Genomic DNA, 23,170 nt, shown 5'->3' with positions numbered 1-23,170 from the left:
TGCTTTTTAATGCTGGTAACCCATTGTATAAAAGCAATAATACACTCGAGTCCATGTATTATGACATTTTTATCATGGCTGTGGTGGTCTACGATATTCGGCTTCGCCTCGTTGCTATGACCACATCACAGCCATGATAAAAATGTCATAACACATGGACTCGAGTGTATTATTGCTTAAATCAAAGAGGAGGATATTGGAAGGAAATACGGCGCCATTACAGGCTGATCTTGGTTTTATTCAATGAAAATAAGGAAGCGAAGGATAAAGAATGAGACGGAAAATCATAAATACAGCAATGATACCGCAACAGAATAGTGTGTCAAAATTAAGTTCAGGTCTGGCCTTATCAACACACCTGTTTTTATCTCTCACCTAACAAGGCTTCTGTAATGAGATTCCATTCAGGGAAATATTAATAGATGAAGATGTACAGCAATACCATTCGTGAGCATTAAACGTGGCGTACAGGAAATCAGATCTCCTATAAACACAGCAAGGTCAATATTGCAGGAATTATTTAGCCAGGGATATATTGAGGGCCATGCTCAGAATCTTGGGGTTCTAATAGTGCAAGTCTCGGATACACTGAAACACATAACAATAATGTGTTGTGGCATCTTATCATAACCTTCCACATCACCCACCTTTACATAATGGTATCTCTTAATACTTGTAAATTATTTTTTGTTTCTACTTGTGGTATCTAAAAATACACCGATACATTCCATTTGATACAATACATTCCAGTAGCTCTTTATCCCACTTTCTAACCCTACTGCTAGTCTTCTGAACAGTAGTCTGTGGTCTAGAGTAAGAAGCCAGGCTTGATCCATGACGTAACAGATTCAGACAGAGAGCTACAGGACACAAGCTATAAAGTGCCTTGCAAAAGTATTCAAACCCCTTGGATTTCTTCACATTCTATTGTGTTACAAAGTGGGATTAAAATTTATATAATTGTCATTTTTTGTCAACAATCTACACAAAATACTCTGTAATGTCAAAGTGGAAGAAATATTCAATTTTTTAAGATAAATAAAACATGAATAACTACAATATAGACGTTGTGTAAGTATTCAGCCCCTTTGTTTAGGCAAGCCTAAATTTGTTCAGGAGTCAAAATTGGCTTAACAAATCACATAAGTTACATGGACTCACTGTGTGAAATAATAGGGGTTGACATGATTTTTTAAATGATTTACCCTTCCTCTGTCCCCCATACATACAACATCTGTAAGGTCCCTCAGTCAAGTATTGAATTTCAAGCACAAATACAACTAAAGACAGGGGAGCTTTTTGAAAGCCTCATAAAGAAGGGCAGTGATTGGTAGATGGGTAACAACAACAAATCAGACATTGAATATCTCTTTAAGAATGGTCAAGTTAATAATTATGCTGTGGATTATATATTAAACCACCCAGACACATCAAATATGCAGTGGTCCTTCTGAACTGAGCTGCAGGACAGGAAGGAAACTGCTTATGGATGTCACCATGAGACCATTGGTGATCTTGAAACAGCTACAGAGTTCAATGGCTGTGATGGGAGAAAACTGAGGGTGGTTTAACAACATTGTAGAGACTCCACAATAATGACCTAAATGACAGAGTGAGAAGAATACAAATATACAGAATACAAATATTTTCCAAAACATGCATCTTGTATGCAACAAGGCACTAAAGTAATAAATTTTTTTTAAAAAACAGCAGAGGAATACACTTTTTGGCCTAAATGCAAAGCCTTATGTTTGGAGCAAATCCAACAAAACACATCACTGCGCAACAGCCTCCTTCTTTTCAAGCATGGTGGTGGCTGCATCATGGTATGGGTATGCTTGATATCGGCAAAGACTGGGGAGTTTTTCAAAATGAAAGAAACGGGATGGAGCTAAGCACAGGCAAAATCCTACAGGAAAACCTGCTTCAGTCTCCTTTACACCAGAGACTGGGAGAGGAATTCAAATTTCAGCAGGGCAATAGGAAAAGGGGTACCTAGTCAATTGTACAACTGAATGCATTCAACTGAAATGTGTCTTGCACATTTAACCCAACCCCTCTGAATCGGAGAGGTGCAGGGGGCTGCCTTAATTGACATCATCGGCGCCCAGGGAGCAGTTGTTGTTGGGGGTTAACAGCCTTGCTCAAGCGCAGAACGGCAGATTTTTCTTATAGGCTACCTGCTGGCTTCAACAAAATGGCAAAATCTAGAATTGAGTTGCTTACCAAAAAGACTGTGAATGTTCCTGAGTGGCCAAGTTACAGTTTTGACTTAAATCTCCTTGAAAATCTATGGCAAGACTTGAAAATTGCTGTCTAGCCATGATCCCAAACATCTTGACAGAGTTTGAAAAGAATAACGGGCCAATAGTGTGCAAAGCCCTTATAGACTTACCCAAGAAGACTCACAGCTGTAATTGATGCCAAAGGTGTTTCTAACATATATTGACTCAGGTAGCTGAATACTTACAGTGGGGGAAAAAAGTATTTAGTCAGCCACCAATTGTGCAAGTTCTCCCACTTAAAAAGATGAGAGAGGCCTGTAATTTTCATTATAGGTACACGTCAACTATGACAAACAAATTGAGAAAAACAAATCCAGAAAATCACATTGTAAGATTTTTAATGAATTTATTTGCAAATTATGGTGGAAAATAAGTATTTGGTCACCTACAAAACAAGCAAGATTTCTGGCTCTCACAGACCTGTAACTTCTTCTTTAAGAGGCTCCTCTGTCCTCCACTCGTTACCTGTATTAATGGCACCTGTTTGAACTTGTTATCAGTATAAAAGACACCTGTCCACAACCTCAAACAGTCACACTCCAAACTCCACTATGGCCAAGACCAAAGAGCTGTCAAAGGAAACCAGAAACAAAATTGTAGACCTGCACCAGGCTGGGAATACTGAATCTGCAATAGGTAAGCAGCTTGGTTTGAAGAAATCAACTGTGGGAGCAATTATTAGGAAATGGAAGACATACAAGACCACTGATAATCTCCCTCGATCTGGGGCTCCACGCAAGATCTCACCCCGTGGGGTCAAAATGATCACAAGAACGGTGAGCAAAAATCCCAGAACCACACGGGGGGACCTGCAGAGAGCTGGGACCAAAGTAACAAAGCCTACCATCAGTAACACACTACGCCGCCAGGGACTCAAATCCTGCAGTGCCAGACGTGTCCCCTAGCTTAAGCCAGTACATGTCCAGGCCCGTCTGAAGTTTGCTAGAGTGCATTTGGATGATCCAGAAGAGGATTGGGAGAATGTCATATGGTCAGATGAAACCAAAAAAGAACTTTTTGGTAAAAACTCAACTCGTCGTGTTTGGAGGACAAAGAATGCTGAGTTGCATCCAAAGAACACCATACCTACTGTGAAGCATGGGGGTGGAAACATCATGCTTTGGGGCTGTTTTTCTGCAAAGGGACCAGGACGACTGATCCGTGTAAAGGAAAGAATGAATGGGGCCATGTATCGTGAGATTTTGAGTGAAAACCTCCTTCCATCAGCAAGGGCATTGAAGATGAAACGTGGCTGGGTCTTTCAGCATGACAATGATCCCAAACACACCGCCCGGGCAACGAAGGAGTGGCTTCGTAAGAAGCATTTCAAGGTCCTGGAGTGGCCTAGCCAGTCTCCAGATCTCAACCCCATAGAAAATCTTTGGAGGGAGTTGAAAGTCCGTGTTGCCCAGCGACAGCCCCAAAACATCACTGCTCTAGAGGAGATCTGCATGGAGGAATGGGCCAAAATACCAGCAACAGTGTGTGAAAACCTTGTGAAGACTTACAGAAAACGTTTGACCTGTGTCATTGCCAACAAAGGGTATATAACAAATTATTGAGAAACTTTTGTTATTGACCAAATACTTATTTTCCACCATCATTTGCAAATAAATTCATAAAAAATCCTACAATGTGACTTTCTGGATTTTGTCTGTCATAGATGACGTGTACCTATGATGAAAATTACAGGCCTCTCTCATCTTTTTAATATAATAATAATAATAATATAATATGCCATTTAGCAGACTCTTTTATCCAAAGCGACTTACAGTCATGCGTGCATACATTTTTGTGTAAGTGGGAGAACTTGCACAATTGGTTGCTGACTAAATACTTTTTTTCCCCACTGTATGCAATGACTCTATTGTTGTTATTTAATTTCTATTAATGTTTAAAAATACACTACATTACCAAAAGTATGTGGACACCTGCTCGTCAAACATCTTATTCCAAAATCATGGTTATTAATATGGAGTTGGTCCCCCCTTTGCTGCTATAACAGAGGCAGCCTCCACTCTTCTGGGAAGGCTTTCCACTAGATGTTGGAACATTGCTGCAGGGACTTGCTTCCCTTCTGCCACAAGAGCATTAGTGAGGTCGGGCACTGATGTTGGGCGATTAGGCCTGGTTCACAGCAGCATTCCAATTCATCCCAAAGGTGTTTGATGGGGTTGAGCTCAGGGCTCTTTGCAGTCCAGTCTAGTTCTTCCACACCGATCTCGACAAACCATTTCTGTATGGACCTCGCTTTGTGCACGGGGGCATTGTCATGCTGAAACAGGAAAGGCCCTTCCCCAAAGTGTTTCCACAAAGTTGGAAGCACAGAATTGTCTAGAATGTCATTATTCTAGACGTTTCTAGTTTCCCTTCACTGGAACTAAAGGGCCTAGCTCGAACCATGAAAAACAGCCCCAGACCATTATTCCTCCTCCACCAAACTTTACAATTGGCTCTATGCATTGGGGCAGGTAGCGTTCTCCTGGCATCTGCCAAACCCAGATTTGTCCGTCGGACTACCAGATGGTGAAGCGTGATTCATCACGAGCTTTACACCACTCCAGCCGACGCTTGGCATTGCGTATGGTGATCTTAGGCTTGTGTGCGGCTGCTCGGCCATGGAAACCCATTTCATGAAGCTCCAGACGAACAGTTCTTGTTCTGACGTTGCTTCCAGAGGCAATTTGGAACTCGGTAGTGAGTGTTGCAACCAAGGACAGACGATTTCTGTGAGCTTGTGTGGCGTACTACTTCACGGCTAAGCCGTTGTTTGTCCTAGACGTTTACACTTCACAATAACAGCACTTACAGTTGACCGGGGTAGCTCTAGCAGGGCATACATTTGATGAACTGACTTGTTGGAAAGGTGGCATCCTATGACAGTGCCACGTTGAAAGTCACTGAGATCTTCAGTAAGGGTATGCCAATTGTTGTCTATGGAGATTGCATGGCTGTGTGCTTGATTGTATACACCTGTCAGCAACAGGTGTGGCTGAAATAGCCAAATCCACTAATTTGAAGGGGTGTCCATATACGTTTGTATATATAATTTTTCTTCCATTTTCACATTATAGTATTTTGTGTAAATCGTTGACAAAAAATGACAATGAAATCAATTTTAATCTCGCTTTGTAACATGAAGAAATCCAAGTGGTCTGGAATTTTTGCAAGACACTGTATTTAGAGATCCTAAAATGGAGGAATTTTAAGTACAAAGAAAGGACCCCTGCTTACCTGGTGCAGAGCTGGCCAGCGACAAGGCTGGAACCCATGGTGATGCCGTTGCATAAAGACTTAATGAGGAAAAAAGACAATAACATTTATTATGACACCATAATCATACAGAATATGCGAACCACAAAAAAAAAAAAACTGGCCTTATACACTACCTATGTTTTATCTTTGTTCTCTCAAGTGTTGCCAGTGTTTTCTCTCTTGATACAGTAGTGACATTCTTGCCCTGAGTGAAGTAAAGCTATAGGAGAGCTTTTGATGGTTGCTCTTCAAACATAATTTCACACCAAGAATCTCTAACATTAAGTGTTTTAATAGGGCATTGGGCCACCATGAGCCACCAGAACAGCTTCAATGCACCTTGGCATAGATTCTACAAGTGTCTAGGAACTCTACTGGAGGCATGCGACACCATTCTTCCACAAGAAATTCCATAATTTGGTGTTCTGTTGATGGTGGTGGAAAACGTTGTCTCAGGCGCCACTCCAGAATCTCCCATTAGTGTTCAATTGGGTTGAGCTCTGGTGAATGAGACAGACACACAGACACACACACACACACACACACACACACACACCACACACACCACACACACACCATTTAAACCCCATATGCTCCTTTGAGACCCCTCTTCAGTCACTGAGATCTATTCTTGCCATGGTAGCCAAAATAATGGGCAACTGGGCATGACCCTAAGCATGATGGGATGTTAATTGCTTAATTAACTCAGGAACCACACCTGTGTGGAAGCACCTGCTTTCAATATACTTCGTATCCCTCATTTACTCAAGTGTTACCTTTATTTGAGCAGTTACCTTTATATTCCCAACACTCACTTCAAAAAGCTTCAGAAGATTGATCTCCCAGTTATCAGACAGACACCATTAGCTACAGTAGCATCTTCCATTTTAGATGCCATCTCTTTTACACAATCTGACTGCTGCACCACTATAGTCAGGACTGCGACCTTTTCACGAGCTGAGAATAGACTGTCTGACATTTACTCCAGAAATTGTCTCTCACAGTGTTTCTAATGTGTGTGAGTGTGTGTGTGTTTGTGTGGCTTCACTTCTGCATGCATGTCTGCATACTGTAGGGGCGAGAGAGAGAGAGAGAGAGAGAGAGAGAGAGAGAGAGAGAGAGAGAGAGAGAGAGAGAGAGGTGAAAACCCACCTGTGGACAAAAACACATTCACAGAGAAATCCTGCTGTGATGTGATTCAGTTAGAAGTAATCCTCTCCCCAGGAGCACTAAGGTAACAAGATGTCTCACACAAATTACAGCATGGAGAAGAACAAACGCATCATAAAGGAAGAGCCTCGCCAGGCATCATAAGTGGGTGTGTGTGTACTCCAAAATGACTTCTCCCAGGAAGTTATTGAAAATGCTGCTGTTTTGGCGTGGAGCAAGAGGGGGAGAACTGTGGGTGGGCCTCCACTGGTGGAGTGTGTGCGGGCATGCATGCATGCGTGTGTGACGAGTTAGTGTGAAGGCTCTATCTACTGGCAATTTCACACATCCATTTACTGCTGTTTCATTGTGGAGGAGAGAAAAATGACTCTCTCCAGAGTGAGTCATCATCTCATAGACTTTCTCCAGAGAATAGCTCTCTTCCTCCTGTTCGAAGACAAGGATATAGAGAAAAGAGAAAACAACAGTACTTTTCACAAGAGACTAGAATTGTTTACAGAGTACACATACACTGAGTGCAATGTTCCCTCTAAACTGCAAAACTGCCACGCAGCACCCTGGACTGCTGCAGAAATATTAGCCTACAGAGAGAAGCACTAGATTGAACTTCACTCAACTTTTTAGAGCAGTGGTCACCAACCGGTCAATCGCCAAACATTTCTGTAAAAATCCCAACGATAAAGCCTTGTGTTCCTATTTTCTGTATTTGTCTCGGGCTGTTGGCGGTAGGCACACCCGATTCAGCTGCCCTGTGCGCCGGGTAGACAACTGTTGCCATTTCATGTGTCTGAAGGTACAAACTCTGCCTACCCGGCGGGCCCAGAGAGCAAATCAAGTGCACTATAGGCCTACCACTGGCCAATTAGATGGCTCAAATTACCATGTCTGCAGTAATGTAGCAGGCATAAAAGAAAGCTACAGCAAAATTGATAATGTGAGATTTCAAAACGTTTAAAACCATGACTAGAGAGAGACTTTCAACGAATACAGCAAAGACCTGCTGTTTTTATGAGTGAGTTCTTACTCAGCATTGTCAACACTTTGTATTCAACACTTTTATAAGCCATAAAATGCACGTTCTTCCTATTTACACTCAGCGCTACAACAAGCACTGCAGCAGTAATGAATGAGTAGGAAAGTCTATCTATAGGCTTGCATTGTTGTTATTATTAGCAGCTTGGGTCTTTTTTAATATTGAGGAATATTTAACTTTCTCTTTTGATAGGAGTAACAAAAGGAATTTGTGCATGAGGCAGAAATAATGCGGTGCGACTCGAGTTATTTAAATGTATGCTCACTCATCTGTGCCTCACAAGTAATACAACAACAGATCTATTACCGGTGTGATCATATAGCCTACCTCAAATTTTGAAATATATATTTTTTTAAATGGCCCGAACAACAATGCATTGGCAGAGCAATTCAAGCAAAGCCAATATGCGGTGATAATGTATTGGGCCTATAGCTTATTGCACAAACCTCATTGCTACAGTACTGTTTTTAATTGGTTAATGTTGCATAGGCTTTTGTTTTTTAAGTCATGATAAAAAGAAATCTGAGCAGTAGATCTCGGCTTGCATTTTGACTCAGAAAGTGATCTTGACTCAGAAAAGGTTGCTGACCACTGTTCTAGAGTTTTCTCTGTTAACACTATCAACAGTTCCCTTTACTGTGGCAATTGGGATCTAATCAACGCAATATAAGACACTTTCAATGCAACATACCTGTCACGGATCCCCGGTACTGCTGCTCATTCCGTTCACCAGTTCCGGAGGTCTACGTCTCCGGCTTTCTAGGCGTCACTGACATGGATCATTACCACCAACCCCGACTGTCTTGTCTCATTACGCACACCTGGTTCCCATTCCCCCTGATTAGTATGTGTATATATGTGCCCTCTGTTCCCCATTGTTCTTGTCGATTATTGTCTAATGTCCGTTGGTCTCGTGAGTGCCGTGTATTGTGCGCTTGTTGTTTACAGGTACCGTGTATTGTGTAGAGGTTACATCTCGCTCTTTGTTTGGGTTACATCCCTTTGGTATATATGTATGTGTGTGTGTTAGGTGGCGTAAATAAAACCCCTAATACATATTCCTGCGCCTGTCTTCTAATCATTAAACAACGTGACAATACCAAAACAAACTACGCAAGATATTTTGTTGTAGGCAGAACATATCAGAGTAGGATTCTATTGCATTGACATGCACGACTCAGCCCGTACTCTACACAGACATAAACAATCAGAGCTGCAGTAGGCCTATACAGCAAGCAATGCAGATGTAAAAGCACGGTGGCTAGGAAAAACTCCCTAGAAAGGCAGAAACCTAGAGAGGAACCAGGCTCTGAGGGGTGGCCAGTCCCCTTCTGGCTGTGCCGGGTGGAGATTATAACAGTACATGGCCATTAAAGCCAGATTTTTCTCCAAGCTGTGAATGGGCAAGACAAAAGATTTAAGTGCCTTTGAACAGGGTATGGTAGTAGGTGCCAGGTGCACCGGTTTGAGTGTGCAAGAACTGCAACTCTGCTGAGTTTTTCAAGCTCAACAGTTTCCTGTGTGTATCAAGAATGGTCCACCACCCAAAGGACATCCAGCCAACGCATTGGAGTCAACATGGGCCAGCGGTTTTGACACCTTGTAGAGTCCATCCCTCTACGAATTAAGGCTGTTCTGAGGGCAAAAGTGGGTGCAACTCAATATTAAGTTTCAGCTCAAGAAAACACTTGCTATTTACTGGGGTGGGGGCTGGTCCAAAATAGGGGAAGGTTGTCAAACTTTTTATTTTGTTTTGGGGAGGGTTGTGTGTTTTTTTATTGGGCACAAATGGTTTACATTTGCTCTTTTGCAGGTTTTACTAGATTATTTATTCCATCCTATCCGAACTTCCTCATCCCCTTGCATGTGCCTCCCCAGAGAGGAAGCAGTGAAGCGAGGGATAACTGGGCCCAAAATCTATCTTCTCCAGCAGGTGGCTTTTTCATATTTTTTTCACTCGCCAAGCAATTTTTTTTGTTTCGTTTTTGTGTTTTGTATATATATATATTTTTAACCCCTTTTTCGTGATATCCAATTGGTAGTTACAGTCTTGTCCCATTGCTGCAACTCCCGTACGGACTCGGGAGAGGCGAAGGTCGAGAGCCATGCGTCCTCCGAAACACAACCCTGCCAAGCCGCACTGCTTGCTTAACCCGGAAGCCAGCCGCACCAATGTGTCGGAGGAAACACCGTACAACTGGCGACCGTGTCAGCATGCATGCGCCCGGCCCGCCACAGGAGTCGCTAGAGCGCGATGGGACAAGGACATCCCGGCCTGCCAAACCCTCCCCTAACACGGACGACGCTGGGCCAATTGTGCGTCGCCTCATGGGTCTCCCGGTCGTGGCCGGCTGCGACACAGTCCAGGATCTAACCCAGATCTGTAGTGACGTCTCAAGCACTGCAGTGCCTTAGACCGCTGCGCCTCTCCGGAGGCCAAGTGAGGAGTTTTTGTATTGAGGTCAATGAAAGAGTGTCGAATTTGGTTAACAAAAATGTAACGGCTTATTTGCTACGTGTGGCTTATTTGATCGAACAGAAGTTTCATAATGCTTAGCTTGTTATGAGTGTACTAATGTACAGTGCCTTCAGAAAGTATTTATACCCCTTGACTTATTCCACATTTTGTTGTGTTACAGTCTGAATTTAAAATGAATTAAATATTTTTGTATTTCTCACCCATCTACACAAAATAGCCCATAATGACAAAGTGAAAACATGTTTTTAGAAATGTTTGCTAAATTCTTAAAAAATAAATACAGAAATATCTCATTTACATACATATTCACACCCCTGAGTCAATACATGTTAGAATCACCTATGGCAGAAATTACAGCTGTGAGTCTTTCTGGGTAAGTCTCCAAGAGTTTTGCACACCTGGATTATTCTTTAAAAGATTCTTCAAGCTCTGTCAAATTGGTTGTTGATCGTTGCTAGGACAGCCATTTTCAAGTCTTGCTATAGATTTTTAAGCCGTTTTAACTCAACTGTAACTAGGCTACTCGGGAACATTTCAATGTCATCTTGGTAAACAACTCCAGCCTTGAGTTTTTGGTTATTGTCCTGCTGAAAGGTGAATTTGTCTCCCAGTGTCTGTTGGAAAGCAGACTGAACCAGGTTTTCATCTAGGATTTTGCCTGTGACTAGCTCTACTCCATTTCTTTTCATCCTAAAAAAATCCCTAGTCCTTGCCAATGACAAGCATACCCATAACATAACACAGCGGGGTGGTGGCACAGGAATCCTCATCTCTCCCAAGTGGACATTCTCTCTTTTTCCCCTGACCCATCTGTCTATCTCCTCATTTGAATTCCATGCTGTCACAGTCACTAGCCCATTCAAGCTTAACATCCTCGTCATTTATCGCCCTCCAGGTTCCCTTGGAGAGTTCATCAATGAGCTTGACGCCTTGATAAGTTCATTTCCTGAGGATGGCTCACCCCTCACAGTTCTGGGTGACTTCAACCTCCCTACGTCTATCTTTGACTCATTTCTCTCTGCCTCCTTCTTTCCACTCCTCTCCTCTTTTGACCTCACCCTCTCACCGTCCCCCCCTACTCACAAGGCAGGCAATACGCTTGACCTCATCTTTACTAGATGCTGTTCTTCTACTAATCTCACTGCAACTCCCCTCCATGTCTCCGACCACTACTTTGTATCCTTTTCTCTCTCGCTCTCCTCCAACACTACTCACTCTGCCCCTACTCAGATGGTAATGCGCCGTCGCAACCTTCGCTCTCTCTCTCCCGCTACTCTCTCCTCTTCCATCCTATCATCTCTTCCCTCTGCTCAATCCTTCTCCCTCCAATCTCCTGATTCTGCCTTCTCAACCCTCCTCTCCTCCCTTTCTGCATCCTTTGACTCTCTATGTCCCCTATCCTCCCGGCCGGCTCGGTCCTCCCCTCCTACTCCGTGGCTTGATGACTCATTGCGAGCTCACAGAACAGGGCTCCGGGCAGCCGAGCGGAAATGGAGGAAAACTAGACTCCCTGCGGACCTGGCATCTTTTCACTCCCTCCTCTCTACATTTTCTTCATCTGTTTCTGCTGCTAAAGCCACTTTCTACCACTCTAAATTCCAAGTATCTGCCTCTAACCCTAGGAAGATCTTTGCCACATTCTCCTCCCTGCTGAATCCTCCTCCCCCCCCCCCCCCCCTCCCTCTCTGTGGATGACTTCGTCAACCATTTTGAAAAGAAGGTTGACGACATCCGATCCTCGTTTGTTAAGTCAAATGACACTGCTGGTCCTGCTCACACTGCCCTACCCTATGCTTTGACTTCTTTCTCCCCTCTCTCTCCAGATAAAATCTTGCGACTTGTGACGGCCGGCCACCCAACAACCTGCCCGCTTGACCCTATCCCCTCCTCTCTTCTCCAGACCATCTCCGGTGACCTTCTCTCTTACCTCACCTCGCTCATCAACTCATCCTTGACCGCTGGCTATGTCCCTTCCATCTTCAAGAGAGCGAGAGTTGCACCCCTTCTCAAAAAACCAACACTCGATCCCTCTGATGTCAACAACTACAGACCAGTATCCCTTCTTTCTTTTCTCTCCAAAACTCTTGAGCGTGCCGTCTTTAGCCAACTCTCTTACTATCTCTCTCAGAATGACCTTCTTGAGCCAAACCAGTCAGGTTTCAAGACTGGTCATTCAACTGAGACTGCTCTTCTCTGTGTCACGGAGGCTCTCCGCACTGCTAAAGCTAACTCTCTCTCCTCTGCTCTTGTCCTTCTAGACCTGTCTGCTGCCTTTGATACTGTGAACCATCAGATCCTCCTCTCCACCCTCTCCGAGCTGGGCATCTCACTCTTGGATTGCGTCCTATCTGACCGGTCGCTCCTACCAAGTGGCGTGGCGAGAATCTGTCTCCGCACCACGTGCTCTCACCACTGGTGTCCCCCAGGGCTCAGTTCTAGGCCCTCTCCTATTCTCGCTATACACCAAGTCACTTGGCTCTGTCATATCCTCACATGGCCTCTCCTTTCATTGCTACGCAGACAACACACAACTAATCTTCTCCTTTCCCCCTTTTGATAACCAGGTGGTGAATCGCATCTCTGCATGTCTGGAAGACATATCAGTGTGGATGACGGATCACCACCTCAAGCTGAACCTCGGCAAGACGGAGCTGCTCTTCCTCCCGGGGAAGGACTGCCCGTTCCATGATCTCGCCATCACGGTTGACAACTCCGTTGTGTCCTCCTCCCAGAGTGCAAAGAGCCTTGGCGTGACCCTGGACAACACCCTGTCGTTCTCCGCTAACATCAAGGCGGTGACCCGATCCTGTAGGTTCATGCTCTACAACATTCGGAGAGTACGACCCTGCCTTACACAGGAAGCGGCACAGGTCCTAATCCATGCACTTGTCATCTCCCGTCTGGATTACTGCAACTCGCTGTTGGCTGGGCTCCCTGCCTGTGCCATTAAACCCCTACAACTCATCCAGAATGCCGTAGCCCGTCTGGTGTTCAACCTTCCCAAGTTCTCTCACGTCACCCCGCTCCTCTGCACACTCCACTGGCTTCCAGTTGAAGCTCGCATCTGCTACAAGACCATGGTGCTTGCCTACGGAGCTGTGAGGGGAACGGCACCTCCGTACCTTCAGGCTCTGATCAGTCCCTACACCCAAACAAGGGCATTGCGTTCATCCACCTCTGGCCTGCTGGCCCCCCTAGCACAGTTCCCGCTCAGCCCAGTCAAAACTGTTCGCTGCTCTGGCACCCCAATGGTGGAACAAGCTCCCTCACGACGCCAGGACAGCGGAGTCACTCACCACCTTCCGGAGACACTTGAAACCCCACCTCTTTAAGGAATACCTGGGATAGGATAAAGTAATCCTTCTACCCCCCCTTACCCCACCCCACCCCCAAAAAAAATAAACATATTGTAAAGTGGTTATCCCACTGGCTATAAGGTGAATGCACCAATTTGTAAGTCGCTCTGGATAAGAGCGTCTGCTAAATGACGTAAATTTAAATGTAAATGTAAATGTAAATGCAGCCACCACCATGCTTGAAAATATGAAGGGTGGTACTCAGTGATGTGTTGTGTTGGATTTGCCCCAAACATAACGCTTTGTATTCAGGACATAAAGTTAATTTCTTTGCCACATATGCCACATTGCAGTTTAAGTTTAGTGCCTTATTGCTAACAGGATGCATGTTTTGGAAAAATGTTATTCTGTACAGGCTTCTTTCTTTTCACTCTGTCATTTAGATTAGTATTATGGAGTAACTTCAATATTGTTGATCCATCCTCAGTTTTCTCCAATCACTGCCATTAAACTCTGTAACTGTTTTAAAGTCACCATTGGCCTCATGGTGAAATCCCTGAGCGGTTTCCTTCCTATCCGGCAACTGAGTTAGGAAGGACGCCTGTATCTGTGTAGTGACTGGGTGTATTGATACACCATCCAAAGTGTGTAATTAATAACTTCACCATGCTCAAAGGAATATTCAATGTCTTTTTTTTTCTTCATCTACCACTACCCTTCATCTACCCTTCTTTGCGAGGCATTGGAAAACCTCCCTGGTCTTTGTGGTTGAATCTGTGTTTGAAATTCACTGCTCGACTGAGGGACCTTACAGATAATTGTACGTGTTGGGTACAGAGATGAGGTAGTCATTCAAAAATCATGTTAAACACTGTTATTGCACACAGAGTCCATGCAACTTATTATATGACTTGGTAAGCTAATTCTTACTCCTGAACATATTTAGACTTGCCATAACAAAGGGGTTGAATACATTTAAGCTTTTCATTTTTAATTAATTTGTAAACATTTCTAAAGACATCATTCCAGTGACACAAAATCTAAATGTAATCCATTTTAATTTCAGGCTGTAACACAACAACATTTTGAAAAAGTCATTGGGTGTAAATACTTTCTGAAGACACTGTAAGTACGGCACATGACATCGAGGCAACTTTGAGAAAAAAACACATATCGGAGTTGTGCCTGTTGTTCAGACGCGTATAGCAATCTCATTTGCTAGAATGGTCCCACCTGATCTTGCCTCCTACGATGGCCTTCCATTTTGTAAGACATTTATTTTCATTGTTAGAGTGGCCGCTAGAGTATCTGGTCAAATTGATCATCTGTGGCCTCCCCTATCAAGGTGTTTTGGTCGTTGAACTGTCTATCCTGCCCTCTGGCCACCATTCATACGGGGGACCAGTATGAAAAATATATATATTCACTCACTAACTGTAAGTCGCTCTGGATAAGAGCGTCTGCTAAATGACTAAAATGTAAAAAGAGGATGATCCCATCAACTTTCTATAGACTAGGCCTACTACATTTATTTCTCAACTTTCCTAATATTAAGCACATTGTTTATCTTTACAACAGGAGTATAGCCTACCTGGCTGGCATGAAAATGAACCACAGGAAAAGCATCCTCCATTCGCTATTTAAGTGCATAGATGACATTTATTTTTTTCCCGCTGCCTCTGTTTCGAGACAGGTGCATGATAATGGTCCATTCTAAATCAAAACAAATTTCACACATATATATTATCACTTGTGAATGATGCCCAGCATAAGAAACTGCCTTTTTTTGTGTGCGACTTTTTCGAATCATAGTCGTACACCTCATGTAGCCTAGCCCATAGGCCTATATGTTTTGACAAGGTTTGTATCACAAACCAAATAACTTCTTAAAATTAAGCACATTAATCCGCTTTACAAGGGATTTAGAGCCTAACTGGCATACATAAGCAGCGTGTGAGTTTCAAGTTTGGGGAAGATCATTTTCACCATAGAAAATAGTCCCAGACTATGTTTGGAATATTTATTTCTCGCACAGAATAGAAAAGGCTGTCCTTTGTACTATGGGGGATAGTAGATTGACATAGGCTAGTGCTTTTGCTGTTCGTTAGGCCTACTCATCTTGTTGGCTGACGAAAAGTAAATGTGGACAGTTCTTCCAATATCTTCAATATGCACCTCGTAATTGGATAAAGACGCACGCAGTTGCGTCCCTGATGTGTCTGTCTTCACTTGTAGCCTGTGAGAAAGACCCGATCACGTGATGGAGAGCCATGTGAGTGAGAGGCGCTTCGGATTGCACAGAACTCAGGGAGAGGGGCACAACGCAACACTTCGGGCCAAGGGCACAAAAGGCATGGATTCTTTTAGGGTGCATTACGGCCACAAAAGGGATGCCGCTGTGAAATTCGAGGTGTTATCAAGTGCTTGTCAAATTGTGAATGAGAGACTAATGAAGTGTGTACAGCCTGCGCAAAAAAACAAAGCAGAGCTTATGCCTTTCAAGCGACTTATTTCAAATCATCATTAGAGTCGCATCATGCAGCCTTACAATGTATTAAAAATAAAAAGCATATAGCCCAACGTTTGTAGAACAACTAAAGTTACATTAATAACTCTAAATTAAGCATATAGGAGTACCTATTTCTTTGTTAACAGCTCAACACAGAATAGCTGCATGTGCGCACTCCCTCAAATTGTTTGGAGAAAATATTTATATTTTATTCTGCTTTGTTCAATTGTATTCTTCATACTATAAAATAATATAAAATAATGCCATGGAATTCTAAGCAAATCTTGTCTGCTAAATGAACTAGTGTAGCCCACAGCCATTTGGCATAGCCACATCAGGACAATGCTATTCTGTTCTTCTGAAATAGACTACATTGTCTTCATATCATGCTTCTTTAGACCTGTCTATAATAATAATAAAATAATGGATTTATTGTGAAGGTGTAGGCTATTATACATGGATTTATTAGACTTTTAAAATGTAGATGTTCCAAAGGTCTGCATCAGTGGCTTGTAGGCTATGTGTGGAAGGAAGGAGATGCTAAATGTGTTTATGTTAATTGATCAACAGTTATTTGCTTGACAATCACCGGCTGACGAAGTTTCGTGACCGCCACAGCCCTAGCTATGGACCAGCCAAAACAAGCTTGTAAGAATTGTACTTAAACCCCCCCCCTCATACTTATCTGGAGGTTGAGCATTTTAAGCAGCTAGGCTGGCTATCTGTGGAAAAAATAGTAGTATTAATTCAAAATGCGTTTTTCTGGATTTTTTGTTGTTGTTATTCTGTCTCTCACTGTTCAAATAAACATACCATTAAAATTATAGACTGATCATTTCTTTGTCAGTGGGCAAACGTACAAAATCAGCAGGGGATCAAATACTTTTTTCCCTCACTGTACAGACACATTACATAGATACAGACACATTACATAGATACAGACACATTACATAGATACAGACACATTACATAGATACAGACACATTACATAGACACAGACACATTACATAGATACAGACACATTACATAGACACAGACACATTGTATCGCTTGTATCTATGTAATGTGTCTGTGTCTATGTAATGTGTCTGTGTCTATGTAATGTGTCTGTATCTATGTAATGTGTCTGTATCTATGTAATGTGTCTGTATCTATGTAATGTGTCTGTATCTATGTAATGTGTCTGTATCTATGTAATGTGTCTGTATCTCTGTAATGTGCCTGTATCTCTGTAATGTGTCTGTATCTATGTAATGTGTCTGTATCTATGTAATGTGTCTGTATCTATGTAATGTGTCTGTATCTCTGTAATGTGTCTGTATCTCTGTAATGTGTCTGTATCTCTGTAATGTGTCTGTATCTATGTAATGTGTCTGTATCTATGTAATGTGTCTGTATCTCTGTAATGTGTCTGTATCTATGTAATGAGTCTGTATCTATGTAATGTGTCTGTATCTATGTAATGTGTCTGTATCTCTGTAATGTGTCTGTATCTCTGTAAATAAATCAATCAATCCAAACTGTGGTGCCACCATTTGGTGAATGGAAAGAGACTTTTGCTACAAAACACCAAAAAGTTTGATGACATTCGGAGATTGTCAACCCTTAGATACTGGGCAGGGAGGGATGTATTTTCTGTTTGTTGAGATTGACATAGTCTATTTATTGTGGTGTTGAAAACGCAAACCATGATATTGAAGCGCCCGAAGTCGGTATGCTTTGTTTATTGGTTGTGTGATGCATTGGCATAGAAACCTGTTGGTGGAAAATTCATTGCATATATTTTATAGAATAATACATATGGCATCAAAATGTAGAAAATCTGCTGATCAAAACAAGCTGATCATTGTCTGCAGCCGGCTCTGATCGTAGTGTAGGCCTAATGAAACAGGCAGGAAGAGTGAGCTCGTCCGTGGTGGTCGGTGAACCTTCAACCTTCTGGCCCGTAGCCCTGCGTGGCATCAACTGTGCCACAAAAGCATGCTGTAGTGGCAAAGTCAACATCCACGTTCATAAACACAGGGTTGCTACAGTTATTGAGTTAGTTATTCAAGTTCATTCTATGAGGGCGGAGGGTTTGCAAAATGTTTTACAGTACAAGGGGAGTGTCATGCGAAATATATTTGTAATGTTGTGGAGGGGGGAGCATTTTTTTATGACACCTTGAGTTGGACCAGCCATCCAGACTAAAACATTGAGACTGATACGTTACAACACACCTTGTCTCCTTAGTTGTGGGCCACACACCCTATCTGCCCATCAGAGGAGACTGGTGGGAGGAGCTATAGGATGACAGACTCATTCCATAGCTGGAATGGAATATATGGAATGGTATCAAACACATCAAACATGTGGAAACCACGTTTGACTCTGTTCCATGTATTCCATTCTAGCCATGACAATGAGCCCATCCTCCTACTAGCCTCCTCTGCTGCCCACCCACCCACCCATTCTTGACAGAAAGGGTCAGATTGATGCCCTTTATCACACATGAATAAGTGAACAGGAGGAAACGCTCTGCCCCATCACTCATCCCCAGCAGTTTGCCCATAGAGATGTAAACACTCCTGTCATATAGCACTGGAGATGGGGAGACAGACACACAGAGGGAAACAGAATGGAGGAGGGAGAGATTGAAAGGGAAAGTGAAAAAGAGAGAGATGTGTGAGAGGAGAAGAGAGGTGAAGAGGAGGAGAGAAAATAACTAGAACAAGACAGTGAAGGAGGGGACATTCTCACTCCCTCCCAGCCACTAAGATGCAGAGTTAGTACACCATGTACGCACAGTGAATGAGGTTTGACTGACGGCTATGAGTAACCCACATGAAGGATTTGACCGCTCTTCGCACCCTGGCATACCCCTCTGGGAAAGCAGTCTAAATGCCATCTCACATCAAGCTCAACCTGCTGACTAGGGCACATCTCCATAATCCTCCTCACAGAGCGCGGTGTGCCAAGGAACAGAACAGAAGGCTGGTGACCAGGCTTAGGATTACCACTGAAACCGGGAGACAGGGAAAGAGCTCTTCTACCTCAACCCAGCTGGTAATGGCGTAGCCGGCAGGTGTTTATCCTAATGGGAGAAAAGACAGATGTAACAACTGCTTCTCCACGCCCTCAGATAAGGACAACCAGTTTAGGACCTAATGTTCTAAGGTGTCTGGGTTTATTTTGTTTAGTTGAATGCACCAGCAGACAAGCAGGGATAATGCCCACCATTATCTACTTAATGGTGCTTTTCTTTGCTGAGTTGCTGGTTCAGACAGTTTAATAAAAGTGTTTGGGAGATATTTGTCTACATTAAGTGTGTTCATAGTCTTGATCTGTTCTTGGTACACAGCACCAGACACAGGAAGGTCAATGTATTAAAGTTTGTTAGGAGGGTGATATCAGCTAACTGGATAAGGTAAGGCAGATAGAACACAACCATATATTTACTTATATCTATAACTGCTTTACAATATCTATACATTGCAAAAGAAATGTCTGCAGTCAAATAATGATATTCCCATTAAAGATGATCAACGTTTTGTGATGCTATTGATGAGCCCAACACAGCCCGAATGTTACGAAACAAAGTAAAAGTCTGTGTGTGTGTGTGTGTTTGTATTTTATTGATGAATGTACTGCATTGTTGGGGGAGCCAGCACCTAAGCATGTTGCTGCTTAACTGTGAATGTGACAAATATATTTCATTTGATGTAAAATGCTATAGACATTTTACATGATACCCAAACCCGATGCATTTGTTAACATTCATGTTCGTTGTGTTCAATCAACTTCACATGGAAATGAGACAACTCATTTATTTTACATCAATGGCTGTTTATACTGGCAGCCACTGTCACATGTATGAAGCCATGAGAGACATGCCCTACCTTTAAAATATGAGAACATCTCCATAATTCTTGCCTTCTGTCTTCACATATTCTAATCCGGAATTTGAACAGGTTTATAAAGGACAGACATATATATATTTATATCAGGGTCCAGGCAGAGTCCAGTCTTCATAATGATCACTGTAATCAACTCAACTGCTAGAATTGATCACACAGTGTGTCTTTGACGCAGTCAGTAAACAATATCAAACTAACCCTACACAGCTCTTTAAGCCCTCATTTTCCTCCACAACCTTTAAAGTGTTATAAAAGACCCACTCCAGCAATCAAACCCCCATTACCTTGCAGCCAACAAGACCTTATTACAGTACGGTATAACAACTGAGTCCACCCACACAGTGATATCCCACTGGGTCACAGCCATTAGCTCCTGCCCTTTGAAGGTTCCAGACCCACAACAATCAAATCCGACACCCCCTCTCTACGAGGGTACAATCAGTGCCCTGTCTCCACAACATTATTTGAGGTAATGTTGCAGTGATTCAGCTGAAAACATCAAATCATTTCAAGCTCTAAATGAAAATTATAAATGAATCAGTAATGAGTGTGGACATCTGTTTGATTTGTTTTTCTTTCAGATAAGAGAAGCAGAGGCATGAAAAGTTTAAGAAAGATTGGATAGGTCAAGTGTACTCTTCTTCCTATTCTACCAAAAGTAGAGGTGTGGCTATACTCATTAAGAAACTACCCCTGAGTTGACATTTCTAAATCTTATACAGTTGTAGTCAGAAGTTTACATACACCTTAGCCAAATACATTTAAACTCAGTTTTTCACAATTCCTCACATTTAATCCTAGTAAAAAATTCCCTGTTTTAGGTCAGTTAGGATCACCACTTTATTTTAAGAATGTGAAAATGTCTGAATAATAGTAGAGAGAATTATTTATTTCAGCTTTTATTTCTTTCATCACATTCCCAGTGGGTCAGAAGTTTACATACGCTCAATTAGTATTTGGTAGCATTGCCTTTAAATTGTTTAACTTGGGTCAAATGTTTCGGGTTGCCCTCCACAAGCTTTCCACAATAAGTTGGGTGAATGTTGGCCCATTCCTCCTGACAGAGCTGGTGTAACGGAGTCAGGTTTGTAGGCCTCCTTGCTCGCACACGCTTTTCAGTTCTGCCCACACATTTTCTATAGGATTGAGGTCAGGGCTTTGTGATGGCCACTCCAATACCTTGACTTTGTTGTCCTTAAGCCACAACTTTGGAAGTATGCTTGGGGTCATTGTCCATTTGGAAGACCCATTTGCGACCAAGCTTAAACTTCCTGACTGATGTCTTGAGATGTTGCTTCAATATATCCACATAATTGTCCTTCCTCATGATGCCATCTATTTTGTGAAGTGCACCAGTCCCTCCTGCAGCAAAGCACCCCCACAGCATGATGCTGCCACCCCGTGTTTCACAGTTGGGATGGTGTTCTTCGGCTTGCAAGCGACCCCCTTTTTCCTCCAAACATAACGATGATCATTATGGCCAAACAGTGATATTTTTGTTTCATCAGACCAGAGGACATTTTCCAAAAAGTACGATCTTTGTCCCCATGTGCAGTTGCAAACCGTAGTCTGGCTTTTTTATGGCAGTTTTGGAGATGTGGCTTCTTCCTTGCTGAGTGGCCTTTCAGGTTATGTCGATATAGGACTCGTTTTACTGTGGATATAGGTACTTTTGTACCTGTTTCCTCCAGCATCTTCACAAGGTCTTTTGCTGTTGTTCTGGGATTGATTTGCACTTTTCACACCAAAGTACGTTCATCTCTAGGAGACAGAACGCGTCTCCTTCCTGAGCGGTATGATGGCTGTGTGGTCCCATGGTGTTTATACTTGCGTACTATTGTTTGTACAGATTAACGTGGTACCTTTAGGCATTTGGAAATTGCTCCCAAGGATGAACCAGACTTGTGGAGGTCTACAAAAAATGTCTGAGGTCTTGGCTGATTTCTTTTGATTTTCCCATGATGTCAAGCAAAGAGGCACTGAGTTTGAAGGTAGGCCTTGAAATACATCCACAGGTACACCTCCAATTGCCTCAAATTATGTCAATTAGCCTATCAGAAGCTTCTAAAGCCATGACATCATTTTCTGTAATTTTCCAAGCTGTTTAAAGGCACAGTCAACTTAGTGTATGTAAACTTCTGACCCACAGGAATTGTGATACAGTGAATTATAAGTGAAATAATCTGTCTGTAAACAATTGTTGTAAAAATGACTTGTGTCATGCACAAAGGAGATGTCCTTACCAATTTGCCAAAACTATAGTTTGTTAACAAGAAATTTGTGGAGTAGTTGAAAAACAAGTTTTAATGACTCCAACCTAAGTGTATGTAAACTTCCGACTTCAACTGTATGTAAGTGGTGTAAAAACTATTCCGAGAAATGTTCAGAGTTGTCGCTTAATGGATAATTTGATAAAGATAAGGTTAACCTCTACGGGATCGGTGTACTGTATACGGGACGGTTGAGCTAACGTGCGCTAATGTGATTAGCATGACTGTTGTATGTAACAGCAAACTTTCCAGGACATAGACATGTCTTATATGGACAGAAAGCTTAAATTATTGTTAATCTAACTGCACTGTCCAATTTACAGTAGCTATTACAGTGAAAAAAAAACATGCTATTGTTTGAGGAGTGCACAACAACAAAAAACGTATCACGGCAACTGGTTTGATACATTCACCTCTGAAGGTAAATAATGTACTTACATTCAGTAATCTTGCTCTGATTTGTCATCCTAAGGGTCCCAGAGATAAAATGTAGCATAGTTTTGTTTGATAAAATCAATTTTTATATTCAAATGTAGGAACTGGGTTCTACAGTTTGAACCCCTGCTGTCTCTGGCTCCACACCCACCCCGCCCGGCCATCTAGATGTGTGAAAGTTAGTGTATAAGCTAATGATCCATCATGTATGACATTCCTGGGAGTGTGTAAACTTACATTTTGTATTACCATATCATTGTTGTATGTTCTCTATAGTTATGCACTTGAAATTGTATCAATTGACCAATTCGGCACATTTGGGCAGACTTGATACAAAATAGTCCAGTATTGCGATGTTTCACTGGATCAATCTGAAACTTTGCACACACACTGCTGCCATCTAGTGGCCAAAATCTAAATTGCACCTAAACTGCAATATTATATTGTGGCCTTTCTCTTGCATTTCAAAGATGATGAAAAAAAAAATGTGTTTGTATTATCTTTCACCAGATCTAATGTGTTATATTCTCCTACATTAATTT

The sequence above is a fragment of the Coregonus lavaretus genome, assembly GCF_964263955.1.
Source record: "Coregonus lavaretus genome assembly, chromosome: 5".
NCBI classification, from domain to species: Eukaryota; Metazoa; Chordata; class Actinopteri; order Salmoniformes; family Salmonidae; genus Coregonus; species Coregonus lavaretus.
Note: the sequence above shows the minus strand (reverse complement) of the source record.